A 21,563-nucleotide genomic window follows, 5' to 3' on the forward strand; every position below is an offset into this window, starting at 1 on the left:
TTTTGCTATGAGATGCTTTTTGGAAAGGCGTTTATTTCTCAGCAACAGAAAAGCACCAATCAATAAGTACCTAAGTCACTTAAAATATAGTTGTATTAAAAATGACCACAAATCTTGAGTAGCCATTTATCAAAAGATAAGAGGCAAATGAGTAACAGGTATACAAGATGGTGTATTATTCAGTGGGAAATAAATATTTTCCAAGTTCATATCTCATTCCACAGATGTTCAAACAAACACCATTTTAAAATGAAAGATATATGAACATGAAGATAAAAACATTATCTTTGGAGATTATTTATATCAATGTAAAAGTTGTAAACTCAAGCAACATTTAACCCCTTAAAATTATCCATCAAATTCACATCTGTAAATTACAGGTAAAGAAATCAAAATTAGATAAAAGAAAAAGTTGGGTTCCTAAAATTCATAGAATATTATTCAATAGCAAAGATATTGAACCACATAAATAGTTTCAATATTAGATAAACAATATCATATGAAGGTACATATAATGTTGCGGGAGCTCCTTCCTGCCACCCGGCTAGCTTTACCGGAAATAATTTTTCTATTAAACACCAATACTAAAAGTTTTATGGATGCCATTTTATGCTTCTTAGAATGAGAAAAAAATTAATCTATACTTCACAAATTTGGAACATGTAAAAGAAATAGACAATTTTCTGGATAGTTACCACATACAAAAATTAAACTAAGACAAGGTGGACAATTTAAATAGACTTGTAAGATGCAAGGAAATGGAAACAGTCATCAAAAGCCTCCCAACTAAAAAAAGCCTAGGGCTGAATGGTTTCAGAATTCTACCAGAACTTTAAAGAAAAGCTAATACCTAAATACGTCTGATGTGGAATTTCCCTCTGTGTGCTGAAAATTTGCTTTTCTAACAATGGTTAATAAAAGAAGATGCTTCAGCCTATAAAGGAATAGGCTAAAAGATATATAAATACACACACATATGTGTATATATATATATATATATATATATATATAGAGAGAGAGAGAGAGAGAGAGAGAGAGAGAGAGCTTATGATGTATGTTTGCCTTTCATCAACTGCTTCTAAATCTAAGGAAACATGTTATAGGATAGCTAAATAAACTGTGACATATTTTGTTTTATAGAGTAATCTTCTGAGGATTGTGTCTTAATAAAACACAGTACACTATGAGTCAGTTAAAATGAATAATTGTGGGTCCTGTGCCACAATGTTGCCCTTGTTGAGGATACTCAATATTATTAATTCTGTACAGAAGAATGAGTAAAGTAATGAAGGTGGGACACAGGCTACAGAATAATCTTCTGCAGAGTGTATCAATACAATCAAAATAGTATGAGGCAGCTAAAGCCAATTACAAACAAACTTTTGGTTGAGGAGTGTAATCTCTACAATGCATCTTTACCATATAATTTTGAAAAAGCAGAGGATACATTAATTAATTTAGTAGTAATAAATTGATAAAATTTGTATGTGTTCAAAGACTTATGTGGTGCAGGCAGCTGTTCACTATTGATGCTTGGCTCATAAAGTTTTTTAGAATATAAAAAACATTTTTACTTTGCTATTCTTATAATGGATATATATCTTGTTTTGTTACTGTATATATGAATTATAAGCAACAAATCGTTATATTTAGTGCTGAAATTAACTGTAAATCTGATAACAGAAATATATAAAGTCAAGATGGAACTTTATTTGCTTCCAAATATCTTTGTATCTGCTACTAAAAATTCCTCTTTCCATTTTGGTTTCCAATGATTCTTATACATGATTCTGATAGGCAGTTCTTATCTGTCAGGACTTTCTATTAGGACCTTCCAAATTGTTTCTACAACACAAGATTGTCTGGGAACCAATTCTCTTATAGTAACTATATTTCAAATGAATCTCAAATTATTTTTTGATAATTTGGCATATTTTGTATAAACAGTGTTTCAACCAATAATATTATCTCCAGTCAGTAACTTTTAAGTTTCTGAAACAATCAGTTCTCTTTAAACTAATCCTAGTATGACTTCATGCACTGGCTAAATCTAAACTTCAGAGGACATTTACCTACATATTATTGTTTAGTTGGGAGCTTCACCCCAGTCTCCTGGGCATACATTTTGTAATATTGGATGAAAAGTTTCTTGTCAAAGTCCCCTCCCTTGGGAGTTGCCTGAGTTCAAACTCCATAGTCCAGATAACACCAACATCTTCATCAGCTCCGGAGACTTTACCATTGCCACCAACGTTCTCATCTCCCTCAAGAAACTGCTGCCTGAGGTCTACGTCTCCAGGATGGCAATAAACTAGATACCTCTCCAGACATACCTCTCGCTGAGCATGAGCCCACAAACTTTCAGCTCTCCTCTCTCCCATGTCACCCCATGCCCACAGGAAGTAGCAATATTTCAGCCAGCACCCCTTTATCCAAAGAATCTGGAATGTTTGGTTGGAAGCATCACCTTAGCTCCCTAACACTCCTTTAAACAAAGATTCTGGAATGCTTAGTTGGGGGCTTCACCCCAGCCACCTGGCACTGATTTTGGAATGTTGAGTGGAAAGTTTCATGTCAAAGCCCCCTTCCCTGGGAACTGCCTCAGTTCAAACACTACCCAAAAAAGCCCAGAAATGGTGAGACTATCCATGGAGGATCAAAACTACTCCCATAGTCTATTTAAGCTGATCCCCAGAGAATAAACATGTTGTCTACCCTTTCAGGGGGACATGCCTGGAAGCACTATTGCCCATTAATCCTGTTTGTTTTTTTTCTAATTTGGTGTGATTTGGTCTAATTTGGATTATTTCGTTGATGGAGAACCTTAGATGGCTGAAGAAAAACTTAATATTTGGAGGTCCCACTAAGATGTGCTGTTTTTCCCATTGCTCTAGGGTTGCAGGGTAGAATATGCCCTTCTCACCCATAGTCTCCATCAGGTTAAGATCAGCATTGTCTGGGTGAGTTCCCCATTTTCAAGTACATGTCCATAGGGCCCAGGGTCCATTTGCTTGTTCAGTTGTCTGTGAAAATCATGGACTATGCCAGGCCCCCAACCCCACAAGGGGCAAGGCAGTCCTACATTGATACAAATGCTAACCCAACTATATAGGTGTAATAAATCCAATATGCCTCAGAGAAATATAGCAAATATTTTAGCCACTAATTAACAAAAACAAAAATGACATGGAGACATGATTAACTATGAAACCTCTATTTATAGCTTATGTTTTTTCCATTTGCTCTTATAACTTAAATTAATCCATTTATATCTATCTACATTTTGTCTCATGGCTTTTTGTTGTCCAGACCAGGACAGAAACCTCTGTCAACAGAATGGCACCCACATGGACAACTGTATCCACATAAAGCCTGAAAGACATTGAAAAGTTATTCTAGACAGAAAAGAATAGAGTAAAGCATGGCTTATTAATAGCAACAATTTTTTCAGGTGGGCTCTGCTTGGTAGAGGCAAGTGCTCTCATTTAAGTGAGGCATCTTGAATCGGCTTAAGATGCAAAACCTTACAGCTCTTTTAAGAGGTCCTGCCATGAAATACTTAAATGGTGTTGATGAAAAGCTGACTGCATGCTGTTTAGTGGTGACAGGAACCTTGAAACACCATAGTGTTGTGACAATAAATTTGGCTCCAGCCTGTCCCTCTGAAATGAGGCTGGAATCTCAGAAATCTAAGGAATGGGCTGAATCCAGCCTTCAATCACAGGGCTTTTGATCGGGAAGCTCAGCCAATCACATTCTGTCTTGGGGGTGTGTTCCTCTAAGGCCAAATAATACAGATAAATCTTCTGCCCATGCTTCAGTGCCATAGTCAAATGTATCAACATTCATTGTATGCAAGACCCATTACACTGGGAACTTGTCTTCTTGGCAGAACTGGCCTTTGGGTAAAGAAAAGCCCATACCTCGACTACTGACAAAGATACAGAATAAGTGGATAAAACAGGATTGTCTCTTATCTTGCCAAAACAGGATAGGATAGTTCTAAAAAGTTCCTTGCCTTTGATAATGGTATGTCAGTGATGTTAGGCCTTAGCCAAAGTTGATTGGCTCAACATTTACAAACAATACTTTGGGTTATTGCCCAGGTAGTCAGTTGTCTCTGTCATTTGTTGCACATTTTGGAAATTTGTCATTTGTACTTCCTGGTTGCTCAAGTTATATTACTTCCGTTCTCAGATCTTTGATGGAGTTGAAGATTAGATAATTGTAGTTACCTTCTACATTATTCAGACTACTAGAAATAGAATGCTTAGCAAAACTTTTGTTATATGTTTCTTTTTTTTTTTTAGGATTTTTTTCCGTTTATTTATTTATTAAAGATTTCTATCTCTTCCCCGCCACCTCTTCCCATTTCCCTCCCCCTCCCCCAACCAAGTTCCCCTCCCTTGTCAGCCCAAAGAGCAATCAGGGTTCCCTGCCCAGTGGGAAGTCCAAGGACCACCCACCTCCATCCAGGTCTAGTAAGGTGAGCATCCAAACTGCCTAGGCTCCCACAAAGCCAGTACGTGCAGTAGGATCAAAAACCTACTGCCATTGTTCTTGAGTTCACAGTAGTCCTCATTGTCTGCTATGAACAGCGAGTCCGGTTTTATCCCAGGTTTTTTCAGACCCAGGCCAGCTGGCCTTGGTGGGTTCCCGATAGAACATCTCCATTGTCTCAGTGTGTGGGTGCACCCCTGGTGGTCCTGAATTCCATGCTCGTACTCTCTCTCTCCTGCTCCTGATTTGGACCTTGAGATTTCTGTCTGGTGCTCCAAATTGGGTCTCTGTCCCTGTCTCCTTTCATCCCCTGATGAAGGTTAATATTCAGGAGTTTCTTGATTAACATTGTTTGTTGTTTGTAATTTTCTTTGCCTACTGTATATAGTTATATTGGGTTTAGTTCGATCTTGTTTAGAGAAAGGGGGAGGTGATGGTGGGGAAGCTCAGCCAATCACATTCTGTCTTGGGGGTGTGTTCCCCTAAGGCCAAAGAATACAGATAAATCAAGCGGGTGTACTCCCCACTTCCTCTTTGGCTTCCTGCGCTCCCGGTGTTCATGGGATCTATGGTCGTGTAAGTTTTCCCTCAATTTTTAAAAACTTTTGAATTGAGCTGGTCTGGTTATTTATCAATCGACCACGCCCATCAGGCTCTAATCCTAGCCATATTGCTTGGCAAATTTAAGTCTAATGTGGTCAGAAAAAGAGAAAGTATACAGTAGAGATAGATTCAGAGATGAAGAAAACCTCTAAATAGTTTACTGTGTATTTAAGCATATATGTAGGTTTGGGGAAGAAAAGCATCAAGTCCTTAACAGAAAAAAGAAAGAGAATAGTTCGTTGTGGCAGCACACACCTTTAATCCCAACACTTGGGAGGCATAGGCAGACAGTTCTCTGTGAGTTTAAGTTGTGGTGGCACACAACTTTAATCCCATCACTTGGGAGGCAGAGGCAGACAGATCTCCATGAGTTCAAGGACATCCTGGTTTACAGAGTGAGTTCTAGGACAAAGATACATAGAAAAACCCTGTACCAAAAAGCCAAAAATTAAAAATAAAATAAAAGAAATAGAGTTTAGAATAAAACCACATAAAGATGCAAAACACAGAGAGAATCTGGGTACTGTAAATTATTATGTTCTATTTGAATTGTTTGAATGCAGAGGAAGGAGCAACAGCTGCCAAAAGATATTTGTTTATAAATGCGGCTGGATTAATCAGACATATATATTTTGAAAATAACCTTGACTAAAAATTGAAGTCCAAAGGCATGTTACTTTGGAGAAGAAGTTTTGCTTTTTTTCCCATGGGAAATGAGAGGCTTTGCATTCATTCTGAGTTAAGAAAAATCAGGTTTTATCAAGGAAAATCACCTGAGAAATCTCTAATAGGAGCATATGGCCCAAATGTCTGAGTTCTACATCAAGAACAGCCTTAAGACTTCTGGCTGGGATGATCAAACCACACAGAATATTCCATTTAGGACTTGTCCATAATTAAAAATTTTCTTCAGGTCCCTATAAAATAATCAGTGCCCCCAATTAGCAGGAAATAGCCTGGAAAACTACTCCCACATTGCCAAAAAATGGACTATGAATATTTTCCTTTGTTTAGAATGTTGTTTACAAGTTGTTATGGATAATAGTCAGGAGAAAAGCTAAACAAAGGACATTAGATTCAGAGTTTTTGTCTGTTTTTTTTTTTTCAAAAATGGGGAGGAAGTGCTATGGGAAAATGGTCTGTACCCTGTCACTTATATTTTAAATAGCTACAGACTTTCCATTAGCCAGGCAGGAAATATAGGCAGGGTGACTAGGCAGGAAGTAGAGGCAGGGAAACGAGAATTCTGGGAAGAGGATTCTGGAGTCCACAGTCATGACCCAGCCACAGAAGAGACAAGACTTAACTGCCACACCAAATAAGGTACTGAGCCATGTGGCTAACATAGACAAGAATAATGGGCTAATAAATGTTATAAGAGTTAAGATTTTCTTGAGTTCTTTATATATTTTGGAGATCAGACCTTTGTCTATTGCCAGGTTGGTGAAGATCTTCTCCCAGTCAGTGGGTTGCCTTTTTGTCTTAGTGACAGTGTCCTTTGCTTTATAGAAGCTTCTCAGTTTCAGGAGGTCCCATTTATTCAATATTGCTCTTAATGTCTGTGCTGCTGGGGTTATACGTAGGAAGCGATCTCCTGTGCCCATATGTTGTAGAGTACTTCCCACTTTCTCTTCTATCAGATTCAGTGTGTTCAGACTGATATTGAGGTCTTTGATCCATTTGGACTTGAGTTTTGTGCATGGTGATAGATATGGATCTATTTTCATTCTTCTACAGATTGACATCCAGTTATGCCAGCACCATTTATTGAAGATGCTTTCTTTCTTCCATTGTATGCTTTTATCTCCTTTATTGAAAATCAGGTGTTCATAGGATTGTGGGTTAAAATCCGGGTCTTCTATTTGATTCCATTGGTTGACTTCTCTGTTTTTATGCCAATACCAAGGTTCAGTGACTCTGTTCCAGGAACTACCTGACCATAAAGATAGATTATAATCTTGAGAAACAGGGAGTTAGCCCTTTGTATTTTTGGAATTTTCCAATGACGCCCCCTACTCCTTTTGGGTTATTGGGTTTTGGTTTCCTCCCTTAAATAACCCTTCTCCCAGCTACTTGGGGTCGAACTTACCCCTGCATGGGAAATGAGTTTCAGCCGCAGTGCACTGGTTCCTGTCCTGTCAATAAACCTAGTGTGATTGCAAAAAAAAAAAAAAGAGTTAAGAAGTCTGGGCTACTAGGTCAATCAGTTTATAACTAATGTAAACCTCTGTGTGACTTCAGACTTAATGACTGTAGGAACTGGACAGGACAGAAACCTCCATCAACAAATGGTGAAAACACTGACAACAGCTGTTTATCTCTCTTTCATTTTAAACTTCTGTTTCATATCTGCTCCTCTGACATCTCTTTTGCACCTTGATTTCTTCTCTCTTCCTGTCCTCCCTAGTCACCTTTTTTAGTCCTCCAACAACTAAATCAGTCAACCAAATCATTAATTCAGTCATATGATTCAAGACTGCTTATTATCCAATTTGATTGACTGCACAAACAATTTTCTTAAAAGAGAGAAGGACATAGTGGACTCTCTCATTGAATCCTGTGAAATAATACCAGTCAACTATTTATACACATAAATCAAGTTTTATTGGAACACAGACATATTTACTCATTTACATGTTCTATTTGACTGCTATGTTCATGCTGTAATGACAAAAAATAAATGCTTACAAAATCACTCATAAAGTTTAAAATATTTCCTTTGGGTCCTTTTACAAAATAAAATATCTGCAAGCTTCTGTTCTACATTCTTTTGGTAAGAATAGACATGCCAAAGTAAAGAGGCATTTGAGCAGATAATTAGGGGATTATATAGTACATATCTCTAAATTGCATAGAAAATTATGTTTAAAAAATATCTTAAGTATTCTTGCTTTAAATAATAGTGTGATACTATTCATGTTTGAAATTTGTAGGGTATATATTTTGTTTGATGAAAGAATGTCTGATATATGATTATATATTTATTGTGAGCATAATATATAATCATATGTTATGATTATATATTTTATATATAGCTGAAAATACATATAAATATAACGATTAATATAATTACTGAGATTGTCAAATTTGTAGAAAGTCAGTATTTTCCAATATTGTCTAACAAGAAAATAAATTTGGAATTGATTCTAATAATCCTGAATTGCAAGAAATCCCAAGGTGATCAATGTAGTCATAATAGATTTAGCACTGAAGTGAAATTAAAGCACTCCTCATAGGAAAGTATAATTTCATTCAATTGAAATTTTATTGAATAAGATTAATTTTTCTCACTGGACACAGCAAATGACAACAAACCATCATATTTATGACTCAAAACATTATATGGTAAGACATTTGCATGAAGCAGAAATACATTTCTTTTCTTTCCTTCTCAGTTTAAAACAGGGGATTTTAATTTTGATCTGAATCATGAGTTGTTGGAGCTAGAACAAAACAAGTAGGAACAAATGTTTTTGGAACAAGACTGGAGTATTTGCCTACAAAGGAAACTTAAGTACCTGTTTTTATCAAGTACTTTAAATATTTTAAAACATTTTTTTTTTAGTTTTTCTCAGTGGTTTTTTTTGGGGGGGGAGGGGGGATTCAAATGGCTTTTAGACTCTCAAACTTTTTTGAAATTTTTTTTTTGTTATTGATAGATACATCTTAACCACATATCCTCCTCCATTTCACCCATAACCCAACTTTCTACCTCCCTTCTCCCCCGATCCTTTGCTTCTCCATTTCCCTTTAGAAAATGCAAGCCACTGGAGCATATACAGCAAACACAGCATAACAATGTACAATAATACTTGCCACAAATCTTCATATCAAGACTGAGTGAGGCAACCCAGTAGGAAGAAAAATGTCTTCAGAGCAAACAAAAGAATGAGAGATACCACTGCCAAATTTATAGTGCTATGATTGGTGTTCTCACCATGCTATTAACTATAACATATATACAGAGGACCTACCACAGCCTATAAAGATTCTGTGATTTCTACTTCAGTCTTTCTGAGAACCTTTAAAACCTATTTACTTGAACTCTGTGGACTATGTTCTCTTGGTATCCTTTCTCATCTATTTCTGCCTCCCATGACTTCCATTGGGTTTCCTAAGCTCCAAGTGGAGGGGCAAGATTGAAATACAATTTGGGATTGGTAAACTCTTTGATGACAATGTTTCAAGGATGGATGTGTATATGAAAATAATTTTAGGAATCTTTTTATTGATTTATTGACTTATTTTTTATCTAGGTCTATGAGCTATACATGAAGGTTTGGAGATGTGCTCCCTCTAATTGTGTGGTCATCAATGACCCTTCAGTTATTGACCATTCCCACAAGTTCTGGGCTCCATTGGCCAATGTATCTTGCAGGTGAGATAGATTACAGGTCTATGGTATTGAGAATGTGTTGGGGATGGAGCCTCAGCTCTGGAAGAGTTTACTTGCTCCAGAGGAAGGTTTGCTCAGGCTTTGACTCCTCCATTAGTAGGAGGCCTTACTGGGATAACCCTCATAGAATTCTGATAATTTTTACTGGTCTAGGTTTTGACATCACAGTCCCAAATGTCCTCAAATTACAGTTGTTTTTCCCAGTATACTCTCCAACTATCTCCCTTTTCCTCTTTTTCCCCTCCTTAACTGCCCTGATTCTACCTGTAAAATCTATTACCTTTTCTCTTCCCAGGGAGATTGATGTATCCCTCCTTCCGTGCTCCTAGATACTTGGCCTCTCTGGTCTTATGTTTTGTAGATTGACTTAACAGGCAATATCCACTTACAAGTGAATACATACCATGCTTTTCTTTCTTGATATGGATCATTTCTGCATTTATTTTTATTAATATCAGCCCTTAGTTTGTTACCTCCCATTTGTTCTTCTTGAATATGCTTGCTATTTTTTTATTATAGAACTTTAAACTATGTTGTCAAGTTTTTAGTATGAGATCTTTTCATTTCTTAATTGTGGGACTTAGTGCTATGAACTCTACTCTGAGCATACTTTCATTTTGTTTCATAAGTTTGAGTATGCTCTACATTAATTTTTAATAAATTTTTGAAAGTCTTTAACTACTTTCTTTCTTCCTCTCTTTCTTTCATCATCCTCAACATTATTATTATTATTATTATTATTATTATTATTATTATTATTATTATTTTGTCAGGGTTATTTTATTTTATTCTGTTTTGTTTGGTTTTCCAAGATGGAGACTTACTAATAGCCATGGTTGTTGTGAACCTCACTCTGCTCTCAAAGCAATCTGCCTACTTCTGTCTCACAAGCATGTGTCACCATCACTCAGATTAAGTTTATTTCTTTATTTCTGACTTATCCTAATAATCATTATGTTTATCATTGTTTACTTTCCATGAGTTTATAGCCTTTTGTTTTTCTGTTAGTTTGGAAAAAATGTTTTAATTTGTGATAGCTTATTTTAATTTTCTTGTATCTGTTGAGAGTTGCTTTATGTAAAATTTTGAACAAAGTCCTATGAGGCACTGAGAAGAAATCATACTATTTTGTTTTGGATGAAATATTCTGTAAATATCTGTTGGAATCCTTTGGTTTATAATAGCTGTTATCTCCAGTATTACTGCATTTATTTATTTATTTTTTGTCTGGATGTCTTGTCCATTGGTGAGACACATTTACTGAACTCTCCCACTCTTAATGTGTGAGTGTCAATGTATGATTGAAACATCACTAATACTTTTTTTTTTTAACAAATGTGGGTAAACTTGCATTTGGAGTATAGATGATAAGAACTTAAATATCATCTTTGTGGGCTTTTATTTGAAGAGTATATTCTCTTCCCTTACCCTCCTGATTAATTTTGACTTGAATTCTAATATTTTAGGTATACAATGGCTCCACCAGCTTCCTTTTTTGGTTCATTTTCTTGAAAATACCCCTTTTCAGGTCTTTATCCTGTGTGGCTTTGATATTAAAGTTTGTTTCTTGTAATCAGCATGATGAATCCATTTTGTGCACCCATTTAGTTTATCTATTTTTATAAAAATATTGAGTAAACTGATAGTAATAGATATCAATGACTATTGATTATTGATTTCCTGATTTATGCTGGTGTTGATTTTGTTGGTAGTTTCAGGGGTGGTTGTTTTGGAGGTGGTGTGAGTCTACGTGTGTGTGTGTGTGTGTGTGTGTGTGTGTTTGTGTATGTTTTTCTGTGCAAGTGCCCTTCTATTGGCATTGTTCATGTGAGATTTTTGTTTCATGTGCTTCCATGAGCATAGTTAACTTCCTTGATTGGGTTTTCCTTTTATTATCTAATGTATTACTGGATTTGTGCATAGATATTAACTAATTTAAATTTATCATGGAATATCTTTGTGTTTTTTTTCATTCTATAATGATTGGAATTTTGTGAAGTTTTCTCCATAATTTGTAGTCTTTTAGCCTCTGCAGGTTATCTGTCTGGGTCCTTTTGACTTTTGGGCTCTCTGTTGAGAATTTAGATTTAATTCTAATTGTTTTACAATTATATGTTGCTTGCTCTTTTTCCCTTACAGCTTTTTATATTTTTTCTGTGTTCTCTATGTTTACTGTTTTGAATATTATATGAACAGAAGACTTTCTTTTATAATTCAATATACTCATTGTTTTGTACCTTGTACCTTTATAGTCATCTTTTTCTTTGCACTAAGAAAATTTCTTCCAACCATGATTTAAAGTGTTTTTTCAGTCTTTGAGCTGGAAATGTTCTATAATTATTGTTCTTAGATTTCGTTTTTTCATAGGATCACACATTTTTTAAATCTCTACCAGATACATTTTGTTTTAAAATTTTATTTGCTTATTATACCAATTGCTTCTATTGTATCTTCTATGCATGATATTTTTCTTCTATATTCCATTGCTGATATTTTATTCTATAGTTCCTCTTTCATTGCTTAGATTTTTCATTTCTAAAATTCCCTGTTTGTGATTCCTTTATTTTTTTATTGCTATTTTTTAGGACTTAAAACTTTTATTGTTTTATCTTGGCATTTTTAAGGGATTTATTAATTCCTTACAATTATTTGTTGTTGTGTTTTCCATAACAGATTTCTTCACTTCATTATGGAATCTTCATCATAGAATTTGATAAAGGTCTTTCCTTGTCTTCCTGCTGTTTTGGGATACTCAGAGCCTGAAGTAAGATAGCTGAATTCTGGTGGTTACATATTACAATATTGACTCGTGTTTTCTTATACTATCTTCTAGGTATCTAGCTTTATTGTTCTAGGTTCTGGATTCTGACTTTGAGTTTGTTATATTTTGTTGGTTTCTATTTTGTATCATATCTTCTGGTCAGTGTATATTGTAGCTGGTCCAGGTGTTTCCATTCGATCTGTGGGCTGAATTATGACAGCAGGAGTGGTCTTTGGTAGAGCATGGAGTCTCACCCTGTTTGAAGGCTGGGTCAAGGGAAGTAGGAAGGCATAGACTGGGGATAGAGTTGGTGATCACTAAGACTGTAGGGAATATAAGAGTTTGGTAGGTGGTCAACCTACCTGGACTTTTGTTAGTGTGCAAGTTTACTTTTATTTTATATGAATGGGTACAAAAGGAGGCCAGAAGAGGGTGATTGATCTACCTTTGAACTCGAGATACAGGTGGTTGTTAACAACCAGGTTGGTTCTGAAATGTAACCCAAGTATTTTGGAAGAGCAGTCGGTGTTCTCTAACTAATTTGCTTAAGCTTATTCAGGAAAACAGTGACTGTTCTGATTTGAATATGTTTTCTCCAAAACTTAGCTGTCGCTTATACTAATACAAATACTAATACAAAGTCTTGTGTATTAGGTATTAAAATGTAAAAGTCTTGAAAGTATCATGTGAAAAAAAGATTTTTCTTTGTTATTAGGACAAAGGGTCTTATAGAAAAGGCTCTGTGGCCAGGCAGTGGTGGCGCACGCCTTTAATCCCAGCACTTGGGAGGCAGAGGCAGGCGGATCTCTGTGAGTTCGAGACCAGTCTGGTCTACAGAGGTAGTTCCAGGACAGGCTCCAAAACCACAGAGAAACCCTGTCTCGAAAAAAAAAAAAAAAAAAAAAGAAAAGGCTCTGTGGCCCAGCAGTGGTGGGCCTTTAATCCCAGCACTAGGGAGGCAGAGGATGGTGGATCTCTGTGAGTTAGAGGGCAGCCTGGTCTATAAGAGCTTGTTCTAAGAATGGCTCCAAAGCAACATAGAGAAACCCGGTCTTGAAAAACAAACAAACAAAAATGAGAAAAAGCTCTGTGGCCATGATCTGAGGAGTAGGTATGGAAGGATTAAAGAGAATGAGAAGATTATAATTTCAAAATAAAACATAATGTGTTATAAAAATGAGACTTAAATTAGCAATATTCAGCTCTGGGTTTCTTCAGCATTGTGCCACCACACAGTTCCAGCTCTGAGGATATTGCTTCATTAGATAATTCTCCATGGCTATGTTTTCTTGTGTTTTATATCTGCTCGTGGTAGCACTAATAACTTGAAGAGGAAAATGGGCATCAAAGAGGCTCTTTATGGAGTTGGTTAGCTATTTGGGCAAGAAACTGCTCTTGCCTGGACTGCTTGATAAACTGGAAATGCAAGATCTGCAGAAAAATGATGGTTAAACTTGTCTAAAGGTGAGATGATCTTTTGGGATTCCTGCCACATTAAAGAGTCTGCTAGATATTCTGCAGGACACAGAAGGAAATGACTGACAAACTGCCAATATAGGCAGACCTGTCTTTGAAATTTCCTGCTTCATGGAAAAGTCTACTGGACACTATGGACTTCCCCATTAGTACAGAAGAACTTAGGGTGACTGTCCAGGCAGCAAGATGTCTCTGCCAATTCTAGAGTTTTGGAAATTGCTTACAATGTACTTCTTGTTTAATTAGGAAATATTGTATCTTTCTGGACTCTTTGACTAAGATAAACAATAGTTATGATTATAATTTTCCTTAGTTATGATAAGAAATAAAGTAGATATAAATATTGTAGCTGTAATTCTTGCTTGATAATAGTTTTATGTAAAACCTCCTTTTTATTTAAACAGAAAAAAGGAGGTGGTGTGGGATTCCTCTCTTTATGCCATGAATACTATTGATTAATAAAGAAACTGTCTTGAGCCTGCACATTGAATAGAGGTTGGCAGGGAAAGCTAAACTGAATGCTGGGAGAAAGGAGGCAGAGTAAGGGAGAAGCCATGTAGCCCTGCAGAAGACAAGACAGATGCCATACCTTTAGCCAGGAAGCCACAGCAATGCAAATATTAATGGAGATGGGTTAAATTAATATGTAAGAGCTAGCTGATATAAATTTAGAACTAATATTCCAAGCAGTAATTTAATTAATACAGTTTCTGTGTGGTTATTTTGGGTCTGAGCAGCCAGGAACCAACAAATGGATTCCTTCAACACTACAACTTTCAGAAAATTAAAAAAAAAATATTCAGTTTTATATGAATTCTTATAGTATCTTAAAGGGAAGAGAAAGCTGGGGACAGATTTTAGAAGAATGCCTGATCTCATAATCAATATCTTGTTTCCAGTATCCTTCCACATGTATCAAAAATAGTAAATATTTAATGATATGCTCCATGTTCAGGCAATTTACTATGTAATTAAAATTTTATTCTCATTAAAGTTATTTGTTTCTTTTTTTGCATCAGTCTGTTTGGACTAAACATGTGTGTAGGTATACATATTTGTGTGTGTGTGTGTGTGTGTGTGTGTGTGTGTGTGTGTGTGTGCGTGCCTGTGGATGCCAGAGTTTGATATCAGTTATTTTTTCCCTATTTTTCTTCCAATTTATTAGCTAAGATATGATCTCTCACTAAACCAGAGTTTGGAGATTATGCTGTTTACCTTGTTACAAGGATTTTCTGTCTCCTGCTTTCAAGTCTGAAATTGATGATAAGCAGCACTGCTTATCCAGCACATACTTGGTTTCTGAAGATGCAGACTCATGTTTTCATGCTTGTACAGCAATACACCTGCTGAGGCATCTTTCCAATTCTATTGGAGATTTTGATAATTATCTGAAAGATATTTTAGTATTTATCAAATTATAAATCTTTTAAGTATATAATTTATATGCATTCATGTTTTTTTCAATTTAAAAAGCTTGCTTTATTGCTTATTTATGTGCCAAAGTTTATAATAGAGAATTTTGACTTGTTCAGCTGAATAAAATATATGATAGATTGTAATTGGTGAGCTACAGAAACTCACAATTCTGATCCTCACTTTGCTCCAGGCAAGTTACCATCTGTTGATACATGTCACCACCCACATCAGTCACTTTGTGAATGCATCACTGGTTTAGGACTCTTCAAAGTCACTACTGATCATATGATATCTATTATATCATAAATGTGACAACTTGCTTCATAATCTTTTGTTTCATGTGTTCTCCTTTAGTAGGGTCAGTAGAGTGTTGACACTGAGTTATCGTGGCAGGAGGCATCTTCATACCTGTCACAATGTCATTGTGCTAACTTCTAAAAAATGTCCAAATTTTTACTTCTGCATAATAAGGGTAACTATAATAAGTGACATTATAAAAAGCAAATTTAAAATAACATAAGAAAGAAAGATTAGTATTTTGGAAAATTATTAAACTTAGTTTATTAAGTATAGTATAACACATTAAATATTATACTATAATAATGACTATATATTTCAGTGTATTAGATGCATACCTTCATGATGTTCATATTTATTAAAAATATATGTATAACCAACAATGTACTTTATCACTAACATTTTTACATTTGCCTTGGAGAAAGTATTAGTTTAATTAAAATATTTTTCTGTAGGGGTAGCCCCAACCAATCACCTTGCTTGTAGGGCGGGGTCGCCTGAGGATATTTTTTACTAATAAATATTGCTGGTGTGCTCTTCCCCGCCCCTTCTGCTTTCCTGTTCTCTGCTGGAACTTTGGGTTCTGTAAGTCTTATACCAATTAAAGCTAAATATATTATAATTCTGTCTGCCTTCATTTACACTGCTACATTTTTCTTCTATGTAAATTATCTTTTTAAAAATGAATATTGTAGAATTGTAATGTCAACACATTTAGAAACTCCACGAAAAAGCAGCTCAGTGAATATTTCACAGAAAAACACATTCTTGATGAGTTACACATTCAGTTGTAACTGCTGACTGCTGCTTTTTCCGAATATCTTGGGTTGTCCTAGTCATTATCTGTCCTTAAAGAACAACAAGTTAAATCTAATTGCCTAACATGGAAGTGTCCATTTTTATTGTCCGTCTCTTTTGTTTCCCAGAAAAGACGGCAAACATTGAAATAAAAGTCTATGATTAGTGTAATAAAAATGACTTTATAAAAACCACCAGGTAGCCGGGCCCCATGGCACACGCCTTTAATCCCAGCACTCGGGAGGCAGAGGCAGGTGGATGTCTCTGAGTTCAAGGCCAGCCTGGTCTACAAGAGCTAGTTCAGGACAGAAAGCAAAAAATAAAATAAAAAAAAAAAACTACGGGGAAACCCTGTCTCAAAAAATAAAAATAAATAAATAAATAAATAAATAAATAAATAAATAAATAAACTACCAGGTAAATATTGCTTTGTAATTCCTAAGAATCAATTTGGATTTTTTCTTTTTTAAAATGCTAACCGTATCTCTGATGCTGTCACTTAATCCTCCCAAGTTGCCTACACAATTTATTTCTAAACAGTCTGTCATTTTGTAGTACCAGCTGACCTTGAACACTATGTAGACCAGACTGTACATAAATTCACAGATATATGCATACCTATGTCTCTTAAATACTAGGATAAAGTTTTAAATTACCATGCTCCATAATACACACATACTATGCATTTCTGGGGGACAGGTGGCTTTGTTTGATCTGTTGTTTCAGTACTTAGTAGAGGCTGGGCTGAAACATACATTTTCCTTCCCACCTCATCATTCTGAGTCTTGGGATTAAAGCATGTCCTTTTACATGCAGAGAGAGCTATGTTTGAACACATAATCATCTTCAAAAACTGGATTTGTCTGATCAATTCTGAGCAAAGAGCTAGCACATTACTTGAAGGTAGGATGTTTTTCATGATAATAGTCAGAGTTTATACTCAATTCAGTCATCCTGTATTTTTTAAAGGAAAAATTAATGTACTGTTCTTTAGTATACCTGTATGAATATTTTAGAAGCTGATTGATCTATTACATGTAAGTGTACTAATTGAATATAAATATCAAATAAATCTAAGCTGAAGAAAAAAAAAGATTCTTTCGTAAGATGAGGTCAGGTTTATTGTTAAAAAAGACTTGTGAAATATATTTCTTAGAATCAACAACAAGCCCTATTTCAATATCCTATTTAATTATGTGTTTTCATTGTGCCTAGAGTTTAGACTATTTAAAATGTAGCGATAAAAAGGAAAATAAAAAATTAATGTAACATGTCTATTATCATATAAGATTTGTTAAATATAATGGTCAAAAGGAAATTATATATATATAATGTTTCTCATAATATAAATTTGTTCACATGGATTTAGAAATTCAAAAAATCAATCATTGAAATTATGAAAAATATAAGTAGAAATTATCTTCTAAAACATTATCCTATTTTTTTCTGTTTTCCAATAAGATTCCCTAACAATATCCCTTAGCTTCCCCTCTTCTTTTCTCCATAGTACCCCACTTAGGCCTCTGTCTCTCAATTTCCTGATCCATCAAATATACTCCTACGTTCCTTGGTAGTTTTTAGCCCTCAGTTTCATTGGTGTAACATCAGTATTTGGATTAAACATTCTCAATTTTGTGAAATGTGTTTTTTACTATTTTTTATTTACAATATGTGTTACTAAATGATGGTGGAATATTCTGAAAAAAATCTCATTTGACAGTTTTAAAATTAAACAAGATTCTAAGATTTGTCAATTAATTAATTAATTGCATAAATTTAGATGGAATGGACCAGTCACGTATACTGGTCTCTTAATACGTTCAAGAGATAGAATAAGTAGAAAAGACATTCATTTTCAAAACATACCATTTTCACAGGAAAAACAAAACAAGTAGAAGTATGTATAAACAGTAACTAAAATCATAGGTTGGGGAGATGATCACTAGAAAAAAACATTGTGACAAAAGTTTGATGACCGGAGCTCAGAACTCCTGAGCATATAAAAAGTTTGGGTGCATTAGAGTGTTTCTAAAATTCCACAAACACAAATAAATTGCATCAAGGCCTACTGCATATGCATCTATGTTGCCTTAAGGGTGAGTCTTCAGTATCTCACCAACTGAAGAAAAACATGGAACCAGTGTACCAATCACTCAATTGACTTGTCCATCCGAGGGAGGAAAACATAATTCCCTGGAGTCAGTGAAAAAGAGAAACACACACACACAACATGTCAGAATCTCGTCTAAAGTAATGATAAATGGCATGCTTTCAGCAGGCCAGAATATACAAGAGGAAATGGCTAGTAGGCAAACTATGGGACAGACTAACAGATAAATGAACATTTTATTGAAGGTAAAAGCTTACTTAGTTTTTTAAATTTTTCTTCTGTTCTACCCCAATGTTTTTCTTCTTCTTCATTTTGTTTTCCCTTAGAGCTTATATATTCCATTAACTATTTAAATTATTAAAGCAATATAAAAATTACAATGTGTTTATATTTTATTTCTCAAGTAAATGATATCAATGAATACAAGTAAAAACATGTTTCTCATTTCCCTTAGTTGATTAAACATTTTACATTCTACAGGTGAAGACAACACATTTCCAAGGACCTTCATTTCACTTATGTTATAAGACATTTGACATATTTCAGGAGAAAAACAAATTATCCAAAGAAGACAAATAAATTTGTATACAATCAATTCATTATAAATTAACAAAGTGTAAACAAGCCAGGTATTTACCTCAACAAGTTCTTTTACTGTGTCAACAGCTAGGACCTTGTGTTTAGTTAGCTTATTACTTTTACAACTTTTTAGTTTTATAATTGTTTTTGATGTAAGAACTTTTCCATACAATCTTTTCTCCTTTTCCTTAGCTATCTCATTCTCTCTCTCCTCTCCTCTTACCCACCTGCCCCCACACCCTAACCCCCATCCTTTTGTCAGAAACTATAAGGCATCCCATGTGGAGTCAACAAAGTCTGACACATCACTTTGATTCAGGACCAAGGCCCTCCCAGCTATATCTAGGCTGAGCAAGGCATCCCTCCAAAGATAATGTGCTCCAAGATGCCAAATCAAGCACCAGGGATAAATCCTGGTTCCACTGTAAGTGACACCACAGACTTCCCAAGCCTCACAATTGTCCTCAATGCATCTAATTTGGTCTTATGCAGGTTCCCCTGCTAACAGTCCAGAGTCAGTGAGCTCTTATCAGCTTAGGTCAACTGTTTCTGTGGGTATCACCATCATGGTCTTGACCCATTTGCTCATATTATCTCTCCTCCCTTTCTTGACTGGTCTGTAGAAGTTCAGTGCAATGCTTTGCTGTAGATCTCTGAATCTGTCTCCATCAACTGCTGGATGAAGTCTCTATAATGACCATTAAGGTAGTCATCAATCTGATTACAGGGGAAAGCCAGTTTAGGAATCCTGCCCATTGTTGCTTAGAGTTTTAGCGGGGGTCATCCTTGTATATTCATCGGAATTTCCGTAGTATCTTGTTTCTCACTAGTCACTTAATGCCTCCCTCTATCATGGTATATCTTTCCTTTCTTTCCCTCTGTATTCTCCCTTCCTGAGCATCCTGTTTCCTCATGTTCTCCTCCTCCCTCCCCCTTTCCCCTCTCTTTACCACTCCATCCTCCCTTCCCCTTCTCACACCCAATTTTCTCAGGAGATATTTTCTGTTTCTCCTTCCCAGGGGATTCATGTAGGCCTCATTTAGGGTTCTTCTTGTTATCCTAGCTTCTCTAGGCTCATGGACTATAGGCTGTTTATCCTTTGCTTTACATCTAATATACACTTATGAGTGAGTACATACCAAATTTTCTATTTGGAACTAAGCAACCTCACTCAAGATAGTTGTTCTATTTCCATCCATTTACATGCAAATATAAAGACATCTTTACTGCTGAGTAGGACTCATTATGTACATGTACCACATTTTCTTTATCTATCCTTTGGTTGAGGGACACCAAGGTTGTTTGTAGGTTCTGGCTATTTTAAATAAGGCTATGAGCATAGCTGAGCAAATGTCAGCCATACAGGCCAGGCAGGAATAGCACACAACTTTAATTCCAACAGCCACACTACTTAGTCATAGAAGCTGGCCAGTGGTTCTGCGTGCCTTTAAACCCAGCACTAGTGAGCACTATAAGACAAAAAGAGACAGGTCTCAGGTCAGTCTCAGTCCAAAAATGCATGGAGGCATGATAGTCAACTTTGGTCTGAGAAACAGGTAAGAGAAAGTGGCTGACTGCTTTCTGGCTCTTTATCTTGCAACCCAGTATCTGTCTCTGGGACTTTTTAATCATGGGACATCTGGCTTTCAGTGTTTGCGGTAGAAATTCATGAATAAGTCATCTGTCTAAGGGTTCATAGCCACCGGCAAAGGCTGGATCTACACGGAGCTGGAATCATTTACCTGTCTTCTCTCCTGGTGAGTTTTCCATGAACCCACTTCTTGGTGTGCTGCCAAACTATGTCAGGCTCTTACTGTTCTATATAGCAGCAATAAGCCTTGCATATCAGGTAGCAGGTTTGGTGAGAAAACTGGGAATTCATAAAGTGAGGAATTAGTTAAAATAATTTTTTCTCAACCTTAAAAAATAGGAAACACTTTTACAATGGTGGTATTTGGGTCTTTGTATGATAATACAGTAGATTGTTTGAAAATTGAACAATAAAATGAGAAAATAACTAATTTAGATGGGATTAATACTATGTCATTTGTAAGCATTATTAGTTTTATTATTTTTATTTTATCACTAAAAGTTTTGGATACTCTGAGTGCTAAGACACAAGTTTTAGAAAAATTAATAAAATGGATCATTGAGATATTCAAATTCAGGTAAAGGAATTTAATTCTGAACCAATTTCAGCATTGCATTATAATATTGGTGGGGGAACAGCCTAATGTTTTAAAACAACCAACCTTAATTTATCAAGTAACATTACAGGAATTGCCAAAAATAGAGGCTTAAGAAAATTCTAGAAAGAAATAGTCTCAGAGGGCATGCATCCACTATTTGTTATGAAAATATTAAAACTCGTGGTCAGTTTGTAATATAAATATCTCTAAAGACTGAATAGACTTGGTTAAAGTAGTTGTAGAGCCTGGTCAACAATTACAATAGAGGACATAGTTCACAGAAGAGGCTAAAACTATTGAACAGTGGAGTAAAGCTAAGGGTATGGAAATCTCTCAAGAATGACTTCTTGCCGGGCGATGGTGGCACACGCCTTTAATCCCAGCACTCGGGAGGCAGAGGCAGGTGGATCTCTGTGAGTTCGAGACCAGCCTGGTCTA

Source organism: Microtus ochrogaster, unplaced genomic scaffold (genome assembly GCF_000317375.1).
Source record: "Microtus ochrogaster isolate Prairie Vole_2 unplaced genomic scaffold, MicOch1.0 UNK39, whole genome shotgun sequence".
In the NCBI taxonomy this organism is placed as follows: domain Eukaryota; kingdom Metazoa; phylum Chordata; class Mammalia; order Rodentia; family Cricetidae; genus Microtus; species Microtus ochrogaster.